The sequence below is a fragment of the Lissotriton helveticus genome, chromosome 6 (genome assembly GCF_964261635.1).
Source record: "Lissotriton helveticus chromosome 6, aLisHel1.1, whole genome shotgun sequence".
NCBI lineage: Eukaryota > Metazoa > Chordata > Amphibia > Caudata > Salamandridae > Lissotriton > Lissotriton helveticus.
This window is the reverse complement of record NC_136067.1, coordinates 484,856,500-484,874,298: the sequence shown is the minus strand read 5'-3', so window position 1 is coordinate 484,874,298 and position 17,799 is coordinate 484,856,500. Positions and strand designations below refer to the sequence as shown.

The window sequence follows — 17,799 nt, the reverse complement described above, 5'->3', positions numbered from 1 at the left end:
CCAGACCTGGAAGCCAGAAGGTACGGAAGAATGGGGGACCTGCCGCTCGTCCGACGAGCACCTCGGCCTCAGAAAAGGCAGGGAGCCACCCTTCGATGCCGCCGGTGAAAAAAAGACACCACACGGCGGCCAGGGAAAGAGGATACCTCGCTCAAGGTACTAATGCTGAAAGTAACATCCGGATCCCCCACCGACCCTGCCCCACCACGCCATCTGCTGAAGGTTGCGGACACCATCATCCTAAACATCATGAACACGTCTATAATCACAGGGAGCGTGCCAAAAGCCTGGAAGTGTGCACAAGTCAGGGCCCTTTTGAAGAAGCCCAACCTCGACCCTGGAAAAATGACCAACTATCGCCCGATTTCGCTCCTCCCCTGGATAAGTAAGCTGCTTGAGAAGCACATCAACACCATCCTGATGCAATACCTGGAAACCAACCATCTACTCCATGATTCTCAAGCCGGCTTCCGCCCAAAACTGGGGACAGAGGCTGCTCTGCTGACTGTACAGTGCTAGCCCAGAAGCACATGGATCAAGGCGGCAACACAGCAATCATGCTGTTGGACCTAAGTGCCGCCTTTGATACCGTGAACAACAACATCCTAATCTCCCGCTTAATAAATCTGGGAGTGGCAGGGAATGCCATCACGTGGCTAAGGTCCTTTCTGGAGGACCGCACATTTCAGGTAGTGGAGGGGGCCACACACACTCTAAATCTGGCCCATCAATCAGGGCGTGCCCCAGGGCTCCTCCCTGAGCCCTACACTTTTTAATGTATATATGGAACCTCTGGCAGAAATTGTGCACCCGTTTAGCTTTGAAATTATAGCTTATGCCGACGACACCCAATTAGTGGTAGCCCTGAATCAGCCAGGCAGCACTCCCCACAACCTGAGTAGCTGTCTAGAAGCGGTAACAAAATGGATGGCCTTGTCCCAGCTGACCGGGGACAAAACAGAGCTAATGTTCCTGGGGAACACAGCAGTACCAAGACCCACTATCGATTGGCTGATCTGCATGGGTACCCAACCAGAGCCAAAAGATCGGATCAAAAGCCTAGGTGTATGGCTAGACGACACCTTAAGTTTAAACCAACAAGCCACAATACTCTCCGCCACATGCTTCGGGTTGTTGAGGATGCTGAGGAAAGTCCTGCCCCTCCTCCCTTTTCAAGCCCGCAGAATAATGGCCCAGGCCATTGTTTTGTCCAGTCTTGATTATGGGAATGCCCTTTATTTAGGCGCACCGACCAGCACGATTAAAAGACTCCAAGTAACCCAGAACGCGGCAGCACGCCTTCTTCTTGGACTGTCCCGAAGACACTCGGGCGCCACCGCCTTGAGGAAACTACACTGGCTGCCTATCCAGGCCAGGGTAAAGTTCAAGGCGATGTGCTTAATGCACAAAGCCATGGGGAATAAAGCCCCCGCGATGATCTGTTCCCTAGCTACTCCTTACCATCCGCAGAGATCACTACGTTCAAGCACAGCTTTCTTGGCCTTAACTAAGAAAATCAAACGGGCTAGGTGGGGCGGGCGCTCCTTCTCATGGAACGCTGCCTCTGTTTGGAACTCCCTGCCGCCCACACTGCGCAGCGAACCCGACCTACAAAAAAGTAGGAAAAGCCTGAAAACACTTCTCTTCCATTAAGAGTCAGATAGCAGCCTCCCCGACCTTACCGTCCCACAGCGCTACGAGGCCTCCGGGTAGCAACGCACTTTACAAAACCCAATTTCATTTCATTTCATTTCATACCAATATGCAGCCAGCCTCCGGAGAAGAGGGAGCGTCCGAAGACAAATCCGCGGTGCGACCTCTGTGTGGAGCCGTAGAGTACGCACCCTGAGGCAGAACACCAGCACCATCCGGCACTGAAGGAGAGACCAGACAGGGCTCTTCCAAGTCATACCGCATCGGGGACCGGAGTGGGGCCCGAGCCGAAGTTGCTAAGGGGCGGTGCCTCGACAACCGCCTGCGTGGAGGAACGAAATGGACTGGGGGAGTGACACAAAGCCCTCCGCCAACCTCGGCCAAGAATGTCACGGAGGCAGTCCGGCGACCCATGCGGCAGCGCCAGGGACGAATCAACCTCCAACTCGCCCTCTGACGAGGCAGCCGCCCGCGGGGAGGGACGAGAAGGGCCTGGAGGGGGACGAAGAGTCCCCACCCCAGCTCTACCCAGAGCGGGACGAGCAGAGGTTACCGAACCCTGTGGCGCTGCCCGAAGCAGGCACTGGCGCCATCAGCTCAGCCTTGGCAAGGCCTTCGCCTGCCCAGAGGGCCGAGCAGGGCTCGGGGATGCGACCCGAGCCTCGGCGACCTCCCGCAACACCACAGGAACTCCCGTGGAAGTTTGCAGCGAGGCAGAGGTGCCGTGGCCTGAAGGAGGGACTCCAGAGGTGCCGCACCCAAACAGCACCACATCCTCCAAGCCTGGATCTGAACCAGTCGGCGCCGGGGCCAGAGCCGCCGGTGGCAGCGCCGCAGAGGGCCCCGTGCGAAGCAAGGGATCCGCCGATGCCCCAGAAGGGAAGGAGGAGGAGACGCCAGCGAGGCCTGCAAAGCCTTCCGCGTATGTCTCCATCTGGACTCTCAACACCCCAGCACTGGGAAACAATGGGTAGGAGTTCGAAACGTGGGGCCGCATCACCCGCGGAGAGTCCACGCCCCGGAAGGCTGAAGACTAGCCCCCGGGGACAAACTGCAACACTTACTCACCAGGGAGCGACACTCTTGCGACATCTGAGAAGGACGAGGACGATGACCACGGCCATATCTGAAGCAGTCTGCCGAGCCGATCGAGGGGAGGAGTTCAACCTGGAGAGATGCGCTGATAGAAGATTCATTCTGCGCTCCCGTTGCGCCTTAGGCTTCAACTGTTGGCACGCCTTACAATCAGTGGTGCTGTGATCCTATCCCAAACACCACATACAAATGAGATGAGGGTCCGTCGCCGACATAAGACGCTCACTCGACGTGCAAGTTTTGAAGCCCGAAGGCATTCGCACTCTATTCCACCAAAACAGAAGACAATGGTGAAGAATAAAGGGTCCCAAACAGGCCTGTAGCAAGACCGGATCAGAGCTGAAAATGAAAAAACTGAGGTAGGCGCGCCTGGGTGGGGCTTATTTGACCTTGCTGACGTCACGTACGGGGACAAGTCGCGTGTTGTCGCCCAGGTATGCTGTGGCAAAAAGTTTCTGGATCCAGTCTCACACCTGGGGATAATTCAAAGGGAAGGAATCTGCGGCTAGTAGCCTCCATCAGATACGCAGGCTTCAACAAGGGACGAGGAAATAGAACTGCTCTAACAAGAGGGCCCCCGCCTGAAGCTTCCGTGAAGGAGCTCTTCCGCTTCATTCTGGGGGCCCCGCCAGAACAACGAATTAAGCTGGACAGGACACACAGAGTAGGCCAGACGAGAGCGGTGACAGCTCCCCCGCAGGTATACGCCCACGATCTCCAGCTTAAAGAAAGGATCATCCATGAAGCCCGAGATAAACAACCACTCGAATTTCAATCAATCAAGCTTCTGCTTTTTCAAGACTTAGCCGCGTCTACATTACAGAAAAGAAGAGAGTTTGGGACGATTACCTCCCACCTGAAATCTAAAGACATCTCTTACTCCTGGGAACACCACTTCCGTTTAATCTTTAAATGGGAACCCTCGCTGGTCCAGATTTGCACACTGCAGGATGCCCAAAAGCTGCTTGGCGTACCTGATGAAGACCTAAAAGTGTCACACCAAAAGGTTCAAGACAACACTCACCAGGAAACGAGAGGTGGAGGAGGATAGGCCGTTACCCGTTCAGCCTCCGACCAGTCTCTGAAACTATTACAAAAGAGAGGTAGGCGGTCATCGCCTCCCTGGCAGAAGAGACAACCACTGCAGACTAGGTGGAATATGGCCATGCAGAGTTGGGGGGGGGGGGGGGGGGGGGGTGAGCTGATGCCAAAGCTTGTAATTGAATGCTCTCTGTTTATCATTGCCCGAGGCCTGGGCGGTACGGGGAGGCGGGACGGTCCCTGCTGACATCTTACGCCTTTCCATGGGATTGACCACCCAGGACTATAAAAATGTTTGAAGTTTCATGTTTTTATGCATCGTTTTGGTTTGGCGTTTAGTGGGTTCTCTCCTCCTTATAGCGTAAGCTCTTCCCATTGGAATCACTTTAGTCTGGGTGGTTCCTGTTTACCTGATGGGTACTCGGGGGCAACCATGGTTCATGTCTTGATTACGGGATCATAGATGAAGTTGGCAACTCTACATACTTTCCTTATGGCTGCCACCCATAAAATAATCTTGCTAAACGTTAAAGGTCTTGATAACCCCATTAAACGACGAGCCCTCCTTTCGTATTTAGAAAACTCTGGTGTACACAGTTGTCTCCGTTGTCCCATATACCTACAGGCTGCGAGCCATGGCATTCCTCCACCAGCTATCCTCATCCCACTCAGCCAAAACGGCGGGTGTCGCCATCCTAGTTTCAGTGGGTTTCCAGGGGAAAATAGGCCCCAAACGAGCCGAAATTAAGGGTATGTTGTTGGTGCACACATTTACCTTAGGCCAGCATGTTTTTACCTTCGCCACAATTTACTCCCCGAACTCCGGACAGGAATAGTTTCTATACGAAGCGGTAAAAGGGGTAGCCGAATCGCCAGACAGATCACTGCTCATAGGAGGTGATAGACAGACCTGCCCAGTGCTATGGTCAGACAGTGGCCCTTACCGAGCGAGAGAGACAGATGCTAATGGAGATGGGACTGACTAATATATGGAGATCCAACACCTGACGTCAAGACAATACACGTTTTCCTCCCACCCCCACAAGACATATACTAGAATAGACTACATATTGACTACTGACACAATGTCCCAACAAGCCCAGCAAGTCGAGATACCTCCCTGCTCTCTGTCGGTCATTCAGCAGTGAGTATATCCCTAGCCCTCTCTTGCCCACTTCCCACTCGCCGGTTGTGGAGACTAAGGGAGACGATGTTGCAACACCCATTGGTTGTTCAACGTATTACACAGTCTATAGAAGATTACCTGGTCAACAACAATATGCCGGAAACCCCCATTGGCATGTTATGGGATACGTTGAAGGCGGTTATCAGAAGGGAGTTCCTGGCTATATCCGCGCATGATAATAAAATCCGGAGGGAGAAGAGGGGGCATCTCCTAGAGGAGGTGGTGGAATTGGAGCACATACACCAAAGAACTGGTGCCCCCAGAGTCTGAAACAATTAACAGCAGCGGGGGCCCAACAGGCCGGTCTAGACATGGACATAGCTGAGCATGCTGCTTTACGGCTGCGGCATGCATTCTAATCTAAAGGCGATAAGTGTGGAAGACTTTTAGCCAATACATTTAGGGTACAGCGTCAGTTGTCTAATATCTCAATGGTAGTAGACCTCTCTGGGCAGTTGCAAGCCACCGAACAGGGTATTGCAGATAGCTTTAGACAATACTATGAATCCTAATATAAAGCTCAGGAACTTCCTGACAAGGCTCCTATTCAATGTCTGCCAGGGGTGAAGACTGCCAAATTAATTCCCAGCCAGTTGGAGGACCCCGAATCGCCTATAAAATTAGAGGAAGTTCTACTGGCCATATCGAAGCTAAAGCCACTCAAATCCCCTGGCCCAGACTGAGTTTCCTCAAATTTCTATAAAGCCTTCTGTGTTACTTTGGCCCCTCTGCTGGTCAGGGTGTTCAACTCGATTTGATTGCATCACCTAGTATGCGGGAAGCACTAGTCACGGTTATACCCAAGCCAGGGAAGGACAAACGGAGCTGTACATCCTATCGCCCTATATCCCTCCTCAACATCGATCTCAAAATATTCAGGGGATCCTAGTGCAGCGGCTCTCTCCCTGCTTCCTGGGCTAATAGACCAAGACCAATTGGGCTTTGTATTAGGGTGTCAGTGCTCAGACAATACCAAACGCTTCCTACATATAATAGGTTAATCTGAACGTTTCCAAGTTGAGCATATGGTCACGTCTGTAGACGCAGAGAAGGCGTTTGACAGGGTTTACTGGCCCCATCTCAAAGCAATCCTGCATCATTTCGGTCTACCAGACCGCTTTATTAATTGGATATTTGGTAGCTACACCAACCCTGATGCTCTGGTCCGGGTGAATGGAGTGATCTCAGCCTCTTTCCCAATCCGACAAGGCAGGGATGCCCTCTCTCACCACTATTATTCGCTCTATATATGGTGCCTATTGCCAGAGAGTGCGCGAGGACCCCTTAATTTCCGGGGTATGTTTTGAAGGAGATGACCATAAAATCAGCCTATATGCAGATGATCTGGTGGCTACCCTGGAGCACCCGGAGCAATTGTTACCCACCTTGCTGGCGGAGTTTGATCGCTTTGCGTGAGCCTCGGGATTTAAGGTTAATGTTAGTAAATCCCATGCTCTCGGACGGACTCTTCTACCGACTACGCTGGGTTCACTCCAGCGGGAACATCACATTCAATGAGCTCATGACTCTATTCCATACTGCTACCTACAAGCAGCATACAGAGCACTGTTTCTCTAAATTACACAGCATTACTACGGCAAATCCGCGAATGCCTTTGTGCATGGAGACCTTACTCGCTCTCCTGGCTGGGCAGTGTTGCACTTGGCCCTTTTGGCAGGTTCACCCGAAACTTTTTGCATTCTCATAGCCTTTTTCTATAACCTGGTGTTGGTGATTTTAGGCCTCTAAGCACTTTAGCACTGTGGTCCAGTGTAAAGTGCGTGCGTCTCTGTGTTACATTGGTACGGTTGGCCTGCCCTCCCTTAGGAATGCACGGGGGATTCCCTGATAAGGTGTGTCAGTGGTAATTCCTGTTATGAGAGGAGCAGTGTGGTCATGTCTAGTATGTATGAAATGGTGAAAATAAATGCTGCGCAATGGTGTGCGCAGATTATGACTATAGGAGAAATACCACTTTTAGAAGCATTTGTGTGTGCAATGTGTCTGCCTGCCTAATGTGAATTGCATGTTTGGCTTGTGAGTGACAGGGGCTGGGGGATGTGTGGCTCCAGGAGGGGCAGGGTGAGTCAGGGCTAGGCTGAGTGGGACAGCTGTGCTGGGAGTAGTGGGAGGGGTAATCCTCTGACTCTGAATAGGAGTGTGCCTGCCCTGTACAATGCTAGCTCCGCCCCATGTGATGTGGCTGATCACTGAGCCCCCACCTGGCAAAGGGGAAGAGGAGCTTGCAAAACAAAGTGCTCCAAATACCCCCTAAACCAGTTGCATCTGGTTCCCCCATGCCCTGCGCTACAGACAAAGGATTAGGTAGTATAAGTAGAGGGGCTGTGACCCCATGAATTTGTTCAGTTCCATGATGCTGTACTGATCCTGCTGGGCGTACTGCCGCTAGGTCCCAGAAGGGGCTGCCATGAGGGCTTGCCTGCCTGGGCCCTGCATTGCCCCTTCATCTCCAAGGACTTTTGGGACCGTTTTGCTTTTCTTGATAGTCCAGGACCTTCAGGACTTTTTGCAGTATTTTGCAACCTGTGAGCTCTTTATTCTCATTTTCCCCAAAGAAGAGGGAGAGCGTGGGCTTCGCAGCACGGAGCTGCAGTTTAAGGGAATCCAGAGGTAGGGATTCCCCTGTATTTTGGTGCCTTTTTTGGCAGGATCCCACCCGGCATTGTGCCTGCCTAGCGGGTGCCCACCCCGCTTTAGGTTTTATCATTCACGGGAGCCTACCCCCGTATTGCTGCCGCCGAGGAAATGTGCCGCCGGAGCGCGACCCGGAAGACAGGCGAGTTGCCTGACTCTGGGCGGAGCAGCGACCGGAAAGAGGAAGTGCCGGCAGGAGCCACGCGGGCTCCCTATCGAAGTCTCGGGTCCCCAGAGGGGGCCCGGGTGAAGTCAGAAGAGGTGCCCGTGTATGGAGCGGAGCAGAGCTCCCGTGAGCAGATGGGAGCCCCAGTGAGAGAAAGAGGAGCAGAGTCGTCAGCCCGCATGCCGCCAAGAGAAGATAGAGCCCTGCCCAGTGTAGACCGGAGGTGTCTACAAAGAGAGCCAGGTCAGTGGGGCGGCATTGGGGTTTTCCTTCACGCCGTGAAGGAGACCGGAGGAGTGAAGAGAGGCGAGCCTCCCCACAGAGCACGGTGAGTGAGGCCTTGCGGTTGTCCCTTGTGTTCTATGTGCTAAGCGGAACTGCCGTTGCGAGCCGCTCCAACGATGGGGCAACATTTGTTTTTAGAGGGCCAATAAGGGTCAGTGCCCTCCAGCTTTGGACATTCTTTCAGCTGCCACACTTGCAGAGGGCAGCTGCACCGATGGGGAAATTTCAGTCAAAAAGGCCCAGTAGGGCCGAAGGTGCACAGTCGTGCCATGGTCCATTCATGTTAGCCACAGTTGCCCCGCTTGACAGTGGGAAAACTACAACGTTCTTGGCATATTGTCCAGAGGGCACAGATAGTGCCCAGGCCCACGTCTGATCACAGCTGCACGGCAAGTAGCATCAGCTGCTACATTTAGGCTGTCAGTTCTTTGGGGACATTTTGGTACGAGATAGGAGTGAGAGACACTCCTGCCCTAGCTCAATTGCGCACATGGATTCTGCTGCATTGGCAGCCGCCTTGACTTTGTTGGACAATGGGCATTTGAGCACCAGTAGAAGGCCAGATTGGCCTAGAGACAGTTGGGTGATGTATGCACCTGGTAGTAGTGTACTGTGGTGCACTGCTGATTTATGCATATTGTGAGTTAGGCATAATATGATTTAGGCCTAATGAGATGCATACTGTGTTTTTATGCTTGTGATGCCTAGGACATAATGTATTTATGTTTAGGTATACTGTGTTTATGCTGGTGAGGCCCATTGAGTAATGCGTTTATGCTGATGAGGTTTGGGCATAATGTGGGTTTATGTCTAAGGCTAATAGGATAATGCGTAGGTCATAAGGGTACCAGTGTTTTATATTTGCCTTTACTTACCTGTTCTGATGGGTCTGACCGTGGCCCGATTGGCCTGGTCCTGTATATAATCCCCTGTGAATATTGCCCGTGCCAGTTGGCACAGTGTAAACCTGGGCACAGTGTAAATGTGTGATTATGTTTCTATTGTGTTTATGACAATAGAAAGGCTATTTTCTTTATATAACCTTGTGTGGTGTGCCTAGTGTGTTGCTGCTGTGGATAAGCCGGTCTGCTCGTGCCAAGCTACCAAGGGGGTGAATAGGGGTTATCATCAGTGTGTAACTCCCTCACCCTGACTAGAGTGGTGGTTTTTACCTGGCTTTGGCGTAAGCCTTAGCCAACCAGAAATCCCATTTCTAACATGCAGTATAGCAGCAATACAAATGACAGTGTTGCCTAAAATCATATACCTCTTTTTGGCCCTCCCACTGACCCCTACTTCAGGAGTACTGTGCGCACTGCAGACAGACCTGGAGCGTTTCGTTTGGTGGGACCAGCGGGCTAGGATGAGTAACGAGTTAAGCTATAGAGCCCCCGAAGGGGGACTGGCAATTCCGAATTTGCAGGAATATTACTGGGCAATGCAGTTGCACGCTTTGGTGGAGTGGTCTCGGCCGGAGTCCGAGAAGTGCTGGTTGTTCATAGTTAGAGCACTGGCTATGCAACCACTTTGGGGTGTCCCCTTCCTCGCAAAATTGGCTAGACCGCACAACCTGTATCTATCCAAGGTAACACAGTCTACACTATCAGCCTGGGAAAGGGTTGCTGTCTCGCGAAGGCTTACCACATTCCCTTTGCCTATAGTCAACAATCCCGCAACTAATTTTGCGCAATGGTCTAAAGCAGGTTGCCGCTCGGTGGGAAATTTCTTCAACACAGAGAGGCCTCTGTCCTTTAACGACCTACGTGCGCAGCAAAATCTCCCAGAGAAAGAGCATTATCGTTATCAACAGATCAGGCACTGGGCAATGCAGCCTTGGAATCGAGAGGGAGCAGAGAGACACCTTACATCGTTTGAAAAATGGTTACTCACAAGACATACAGATGCTAGTTTGGCAACAGACTAGTATAAACACATCCAGAGGCCTCCCGGTGCCGAGGGGGTACCTTGGTAGCAGAGATGGAAGAGGGAACTGGGCAGGACGTTAACACAGAGGGAATGGCAGGATATTTATTATAGGGCTTAACATTCTGCTAGTATAGAAACTGCGACGAAAATAGTAACATATTTGTACCCGACACCCCAACGGCTTCACAGAGGTAAACCGGAGCGCAGCCCCCTTTGCTGGAGAGTCTGTGGATCCCTAGGTACCCTGACCCAAATACTATGGGGGTGCCCCCAGTTATCTAGTTACTGGCAACATGTATTAGATGAAATTGATACCCCTTTCAGTGCGTTGGTGATGGTTTTTCTACATTCTGGGGGTATCCATATGAAGCCAGTTGAAGATGATGGAGGCGATGGAGGTGATCTGGCGGGCCATGGTGAGGGAAGAGTTGAGGATGATTATGAGGTTCAGTGCGTAGTCTTTTGGGGTGGGCGGACTCCCGAGGGCGGGGTGCCACCAGGTGTTGTCCCATTCGGAGGAGGGTCCGAGGATGAAGACCTCAGTCTTCTCCGAGTTGAGCTTCAGGCAGCGGCTTTTCATCCAGGCGGCTACGTCTCTCATTCCTTCCTGGAAACAGAGTCTGGTGTCTTCAGGGTTTTTTGTGAGGGAGAGGATGAGCTGGGTGTTGTCGGCATAGGATAGTGTGCTGAGCCCGTGTTGTCTGACGATGGCGGCGAGTGGGGCCATGTAGATGTTGAAGAGCGTGGGGATGAGCGATGATCCTTGGGGAACTCCGCAGTTGATCTGTATTTAAGATCTTACTTGCTCGAAATATTTAAGATTGCTACATTTGGCAGATCCACCACAGAACAGACCTCTAGAAGACGGGCCACCTCAGGGCACACAGAGATAGACAATTTGGACTAGGGAGTAGGCTTCGTAATGACATTTGTACATGCCTTAAGCCTTTAAAAGGAAGGGGAGGGGAGGAATTGAAGTGAGGGGATGGTTTGTTACTTCTCGGGTTTTATTTTATTTTTATTTGTGGTCTTTAAATTAGCGTTCCGTGGGACGGATATTGTAGCAAAGGAAATGGAGCACGTCACCTCTGTTTATTGTGAGTTTATCTTGAAATTAATAAAGAAATATAAAACAAACGAATGCCTCTTTCTTGTGCTCAATAACTAGAACAGCTACAGGATGAAAAGTAAATCATAAATGAGGCTATATACCAAAACTGTGGGATGCGAAGACTGATTAGGCTTTTCATTTGTTAGGAGGGCCCAGGAGTCCTCTTGATATAGTTTCTTTTTCCTTTAATTATTAAAATTAATTTGTAGATTTACATAGCGCAGCTTATCACCCATGACTGTATCCAGGCGCTGTCCATGGGCACAAGGAGATTAGGTGATTTGCCCAAAATCACAGGTTGTTGAGCAGACGCTGAGACTCAAACCCAGGTCCCCAGTGCCCGAGTCCGCAACTTTGTCCCTGTGCCACATCCTCCACCCAGTCAAATTATGCTATACATGGAACAGATCTATGACTGAAGAAGAAATTACAGATGTGTTAACTCCTCACTCTTCAGAGAACAACTACTCTGATCTTTTTAGGGGGGTTTATACACAGTGTGGTATACCAGAGCTTGTACAGTTATTATATACAGGTACATACACAGTGTGTCATGTGTTCAGTGCGGACACTGTCGAGGCTAACAAAATGTGAGTGCTAAATCTCAAAGTCGTTCTGCACTGACCTGACATTTTTGAGGTACGTGCAGAACCAACTACCTACTACCCACCCACGTGTTTGCTGCACAATGCTATGTCCCCCGAGTGTCACAGAGGGGAAGCATGGTTGCAGTTCTGCCAATAGTGGGACTGGGTCATTTGAGCAGTAATGGTCCAATCTGCCATGAAATGTATGATGATCTATCAGCGGATTAAGAAAGCAGATCATAATAACTGTCTGGAAGACATTAATCCTTAAATAGAGAAGATGCAGAAAAATAAAAAGTATGGCCTATTAGAAGTCCACAGAAGGAAACAGGGAGGAACGTCCACAAATTACTTATGAACTTAATCATGCTTCTATAAACTATATAAACCCAGAGTATACACACTCGGGCCTAAAGCTCATGCAGCTCTGCAAACTACTGCTTTAAAATCAAAGCTTGATTCTATTTCTTCCAGGTTTTAAATGCAAAAAATAAAAAGACTCACCATTAAAAAGTCCCAAGATATACGTACTACAGGCAGTGGCAAGCATTCCACGTGACCAATGGAGGCAATTCGAGCATCAATTAGGATACTCTGAAGGGCTGATATAAGTTAACGTTTTATACAATATCTCCACATATCAAACTATTCTCATAAATGATTTTAAAAAATGGCTTTTGAGCAATTCATTTATGCCGATACAAACCACTAAGTATCATGCCGACATGATTTGTTGCTCAGTCAACAAACATAAATCGTCCATTGAAAATATTTCTTCTTAGACGTCACAATACTTTTAAAATGGATTGATGCTAGACCAGTCATTTGGTTTCTTTCTGAGTTTAGGCTCAGCTGCGCTTAATCCTCCTTGCAACCTGCATACCTACTATGCTATTTCACTATCTTTTGTTCGCGTTATACCTACACCCTCTATCCCCAATGGAACACCAATCAACTGCTGTGACCTGAGCGTCTTTCTAAGAAGATTTCGGGCAAAAGTTCTAGAGAACATAAAGAGAACGAGCAGCGTAAATAATGTTGAGACTTACCTAAGCCAAACAAATACTCATAGTGATCCAACACAATTATATTAAATATATTCTCAGCACTAAGTTTACTACTCGGTGACACCGTGTAGTTTTATGAAATGTCGAAAATGGCATAAGTAAAACAGAATTCTAGTGCACATAAATTATAAACCGGATAATATTGTTACAGTGGCCAAAATTCCTCATCAGAATCCAAACAGCCTGGAGGCCTGGTTTTCAAATGAAAATTCTCAAAGGCAAATGGCAAGGAAAATCCTGAAAGTATTTGAACATATAAAGCTCTCAAAGTATTTGGCAAATGGAGAATATGAATGACAAGTAAGTTCCCCCCCCCCCCCCCAAAAAAAAAAAATCTTTCCACATATGAATATAGAACTGCATGTAAGCAATAAGAAATAATGATAAAATGTTCTGTGTAGACACATAATTTAAACAATGTCTGTCCTAAGCAAGAATTTTACTTGAGGTAAAGACTAACGAACATTAGGTCACAGTGTGGGCTTGAAATCGCAATTTTACGAGAAAAACACAAAGCAACTAATTTAGGACCTGCCGCCTTCTCCTTTTTACAGCTTACAATAGCTGCATTAAGCTCTTCCTGTGTGATCACTTGATCGAGATAAGCTTGTTGTTCTGTGGTTAAGGAAGGCAATGTAACCTCATTCAACCAAGCCTCAATGCAAGGATGGTCAATACATTGTCCTCTTTGTAAATATCTTGAAAAAACGACTGGAAGACCCTCCGAATATCTTCATCAGATGTAAACGTTAAATTAACTTGTGTAATTGACCCGATGTTATTTCTAACTTGGTCAGTCTGCTTTCCAGGCGAGGAACTTCCCTGCGCCTTCGCCATACTCAAAATGAGCAATTGTACTCGCCTCCCACCTACGAAGTACCCGTGTATTTAACACTGTTTCCAGCTGTCCTTTCAAAGTTGTCAATTTGTTTTGTAGCTCTTGAGATGTTTCGGGGGAGGTACTAATGGATTGATCTAATTCCGATTGCAGCCTTTTAATTCCGCCTCAATGGTGGAGACCTCCTCTATATATATTTTTTTCGTGTAACTAGCCCTGCTGGTGATTTGGCCCCTTAGAAAAGCTTTATAAGCGTCCCATACGCACCCTATTAAGGCAGAGGCTATGTTTGTTTTCATGAACCATTCTGTCTCCACAATCAAGGATGAGATCACCTCATCCTCCAATTGTAGTGAGCGATCAAAGGGCCAAGATCTAGAAAAACCAGGAACTATGCCCAACACTTCCAGCCAGACTGCAGAGTGGTCAGATAAGTGAGAGGGGAGATATGAGCTGTTCTTAACTATGTCTTTCAATGCATGACTAACCAAGATAAAATCGATCCTGGACTGATGTCGGTATTTATAGTTAAGAAACGAAATTCCTGATTGTTGACCTGACCTTAACCTCCAAATGTCAGAGTATGCATATTGTTTCATGGCTTCGAGTAAAAAAGCCCTGGTTTTAGAGGGGACTGAAGCACAGCTGTTAGGTGATTTATCAAGAAAAGGATCCAAAACAATATTGAAATCTCCCGCCAAAACAGTTGGTCTGGAAACACTAATAAATGCGAAAAATAGATTTAAGGTCGGAAGGGTCGTCTTGATTCGGACCATAATATCCGACAATTGTGATCTGGGCCCCCAAAATATTGACAGTCACAATGACCCAACTGCCAACTGGGTCCACTAATTTTGAAATGAGGCGAGCCTTTGCTGGTCTCTTAAAGAGTCGTGCACACTTGAAAATCTATCCATTTATTTTTCACGGCAAGAGAGACCATCTCTGATTCTAATAGATGGGTCTCCTGAAGGACAATAACCTGCGCCCTAGAATCCCGGAGGTATTGTAAAATCTTAACCCTTGTAGGTCGAGTACGCAGGCCATTGACGTACCAGGAGAGAATCTGCAGATTAGTCATAAATAGAGTAGCCTCCTTTCCGTCGTACCCCTTTCTGACGCAGAATCTGTAGAGTCGGGCCCTAGGCCCCCATGCTGGCAATAACTGAAGACACAGGACACACTGGATACAGGGTGCAACTGGCCCAGAGCACGTGCGCTCGGCCACTTTTATTGGAGCTGTGTCACCTGACCAGTGACATCAGTGGTGGGTGGGTGTTTAGTGTAAATACATACTCCGCACTAGAATGCTGACTGACTCAGAGTCCTTACATCCCTCCCAAAATCGGTGAAAAACAAACCAAGCGGAAAATGTCCAAAACCCCGTGGGGAAAAAGAAAACACCAGAAATGTAACAAAGGACTCAGGATTTCAAACGAGTCTCTTTGGCTGCTTGCATGCCGCAGGCCGTGTAGTTCCTGCATTTCGGACTAACAGTTCTATGTCACGGCTCGCAGTTGTTCGGCGGGTTCATTCTTGGTCTGTGCCGTCTGGACGTTGTTATCACCACTGCCTTTTCTTCGTTCACTTGGTGATGATGGTTAGTTGGAGAGAGAGATGGATGATCTAGGTGTTGTTTGTCTTCTGGCTTCTTTTCTCCATTCTGGTTCCGTGATGTTTCCGGGCAGGCTTCAGTGTGTCTCTTGGCAGGTGAAGAGAGTAGGTGCAAACATCCCTCTCACTAGGATGCCCCTCTCGCCGGTGTTCTTCTCTCACAAGACGTCAAGGAGGACCTCTTTACCAGGTTTCCACTGGACTGGTGTTGTCGGTCGTGTTGCTCTACCATAGCCTTCGGGCCGTGAGCAGGGCGCTCCACGAGCCTTACCATTGTGTCCTAGATCCACCTGAAGGTTGGGTTGTCGACTCTTTTCCTTGCTTGTGAGGCTTTCATCCTCGAGGGTCCTGCAGACGTGCATCAGTAGACCTGTCTCCCATGCGGGACTTGCTGCCACCAGAGTCCCTTGAGGCCTCTTCTTCCTGGGTTGCCACGGGCTGGTGTGATATGGTCAGTTCCTCAGCTTCCGGAGGCCTGAGCAGTCTCGCCATCCAATCTTCCGCTCAACCCCAGAGGTAGATGTCGCCAACAGTCTAGCTTGCTCTCTTCTGCGATCGCCATGTGGATGGCTCGTAGGTAGCTGTCTTCGGTCTGCGCTGCCAGTGCTCTTGCCAGGCCTGGTCTTCCACTGCACTCCGGTGTTCCAGTGCGGCCTTGTTCTCCAACGCACTCAGGTGTTCCAGTGCCTGTCACCTTTCTTCTTTTCGCAGGGGCGGCTTCTTCTTGCGGTGGCCACTCGGATTTCTCCTTCCTTCTTCTTGCAGTGGCAGTGTGCCACTCCGATTTCTCCTTCCTTCTTTTCTCAGTGGCAGTGGCCACTCTTCTTCTCGCGACGTAACCTGGCCCTGTCTTCTTTCATCTTCTCTGGCCAGGCTTCCCCATGCAGCGCGCGCACTCTGCACGTGTCCTCCTGGTCTTGTCCTAGTCCTAGGACACTATCTTCTTGCCACTTAACTCCCAGGGTTAGTGTCGCGACCTTCACTTCCTCTTTCTGTCGCCTCCATTAATTGTGAAGTTGAAGTTCGTTGGTCCATGTCCACGGACTGCGCCTTGGATGAACTTCTTGGACCTCGTGCTGGTCCCTTCTGCCGAGGTCTGGCAGGTAGGCTTCGTGGTACGACCATCTGGCTGGTCGACTTCTTGGTGCGACCATCTGGCTGGTCGGATTTGTGCTTTGTGACCAGGCTGAGTGGTCAGGTTGCTCTTGTGTTGAGACTTCAATGCTGCGGGTTGTCTGCGCAACCATTTTTCTTTTGCGTCGCAGTTTGGCTGCTTTGGTGCGCATCTGGGTGCGCTCGTCGGGTCTTCCTTGTGACTTGCTGCTTTGGGCTAGTGCTGTCGGCACTGTTGTGCATTTGTGTCATGCGGCTTTTCCTTTCCTGATGCCGGGTTCCAGAACCATTGTCGGTTCGTGAGGGGGTGCTCCTACTTTCGCCATACTGCTGCAGCGATGACCTGTGGCCACTAGGTATCACTGTGTTCTCTTCCGGCGTGGCGTAGGTGCTTCTTGGAAATTGATTTTGGAGGGTTTTGTCACCACTCCATTGACCTTCTTCTGGTTCTGCTTCTTCTTTGCGTTGTTGGTTGCGATCCTTCGGAATGTCCTGCGTGGAGTTGCTGCACTCCTGACGCGCTTCTGGGGCTTCAGGCGCGTTTCTGGGGTTCTGTCACGTTTTGTGCTTCTGGCGCGCTCCTGCGCCATCGCCTCCCATCTTCTCAGGCTGTGTGGTGGCTTGGTGGCGTTCCGGTGTGGCAGTGTTCTTGCGCTTGGTCAGACTTTCCTTGTGTACCTGCTAGGTAGGTTCTTTCTTCTCGTGCTGTGCTGCTGCTGTATTTCCTTCTCCTAAGCAGCTTGGATCTGACTTCCTTTGTGACTCAAAGTCCTTTGCCTTGTTGTAGTCTCTGTGCGTCCGGTTGCTGCAGGCTTGTCTTAGGGAGGGTTCTTTGATTGGTTTGTGCAATGCTGGTTTATTCCTTGGAATCCTTTTCCTGCATTTAATTTCTCCATATGGCCACTAGATGGCAGTGTAACACCTTTCACAGGCTCCGGCCTTCTTTCCTTAATTGTGGGCCTTCACGTTTGTCGCAGGTGCTGGGCTTCGGTGCAGCTGTAAACTGAGGTGTAGAGCCTCTCACTGCAGCAGGTCTCAAGGCAGTGCTCTCCCTTGTGACACGGCGACTCCTGCAGGTGCTTTTCTTTTATGTATTTCCTGCTAGGGGAGGACCTTGGTCAGAGGAGCTGGAGGGCAGCCGGAGGCAGTCGCTATCTCCAGCCTCCTCACTGCTGGGTTCCCGATTGTCTTATTGTGTCCGGGCATGGGCACACGCTGGGGGATCATTTGAGGATTTTACTGGCCGGATGCCACCTTTGTCTCTTGCGCCCCGCCGCCGCAGCTTCACTCATCACATGCTGCGCGGCGGGGGAAAGGTGTTGGCGCTGGTCTCTGGGCCGCTCCCCCGGTGAGTCTCTATTGTGTCGGCTGCGCAGAGGGTGTTTAAATATCGCCTTTACCGGCTGCGGGCCGGACGCTGGATCCTCGTTTCTCCACCTTGCCGCCGCAGCCTTACACACCA

At 50.0% G+C, this 17,799-nt stretch overlaps 1 protein-coding gene across 2 annotated transcripts in view; it reads right to left on the bottom strand.

The window, feature by feature from the left end:
* Nucleotides 1-17,799, bottom strand: part of MCPH1 (microcephalin 1) — a 1,654,378-nt gene that overhangs the window by 1,545,901 nt on the left and 90,678 nt on the right. The gene's annotated exons all lie outside the window — the stretch shown is intronic.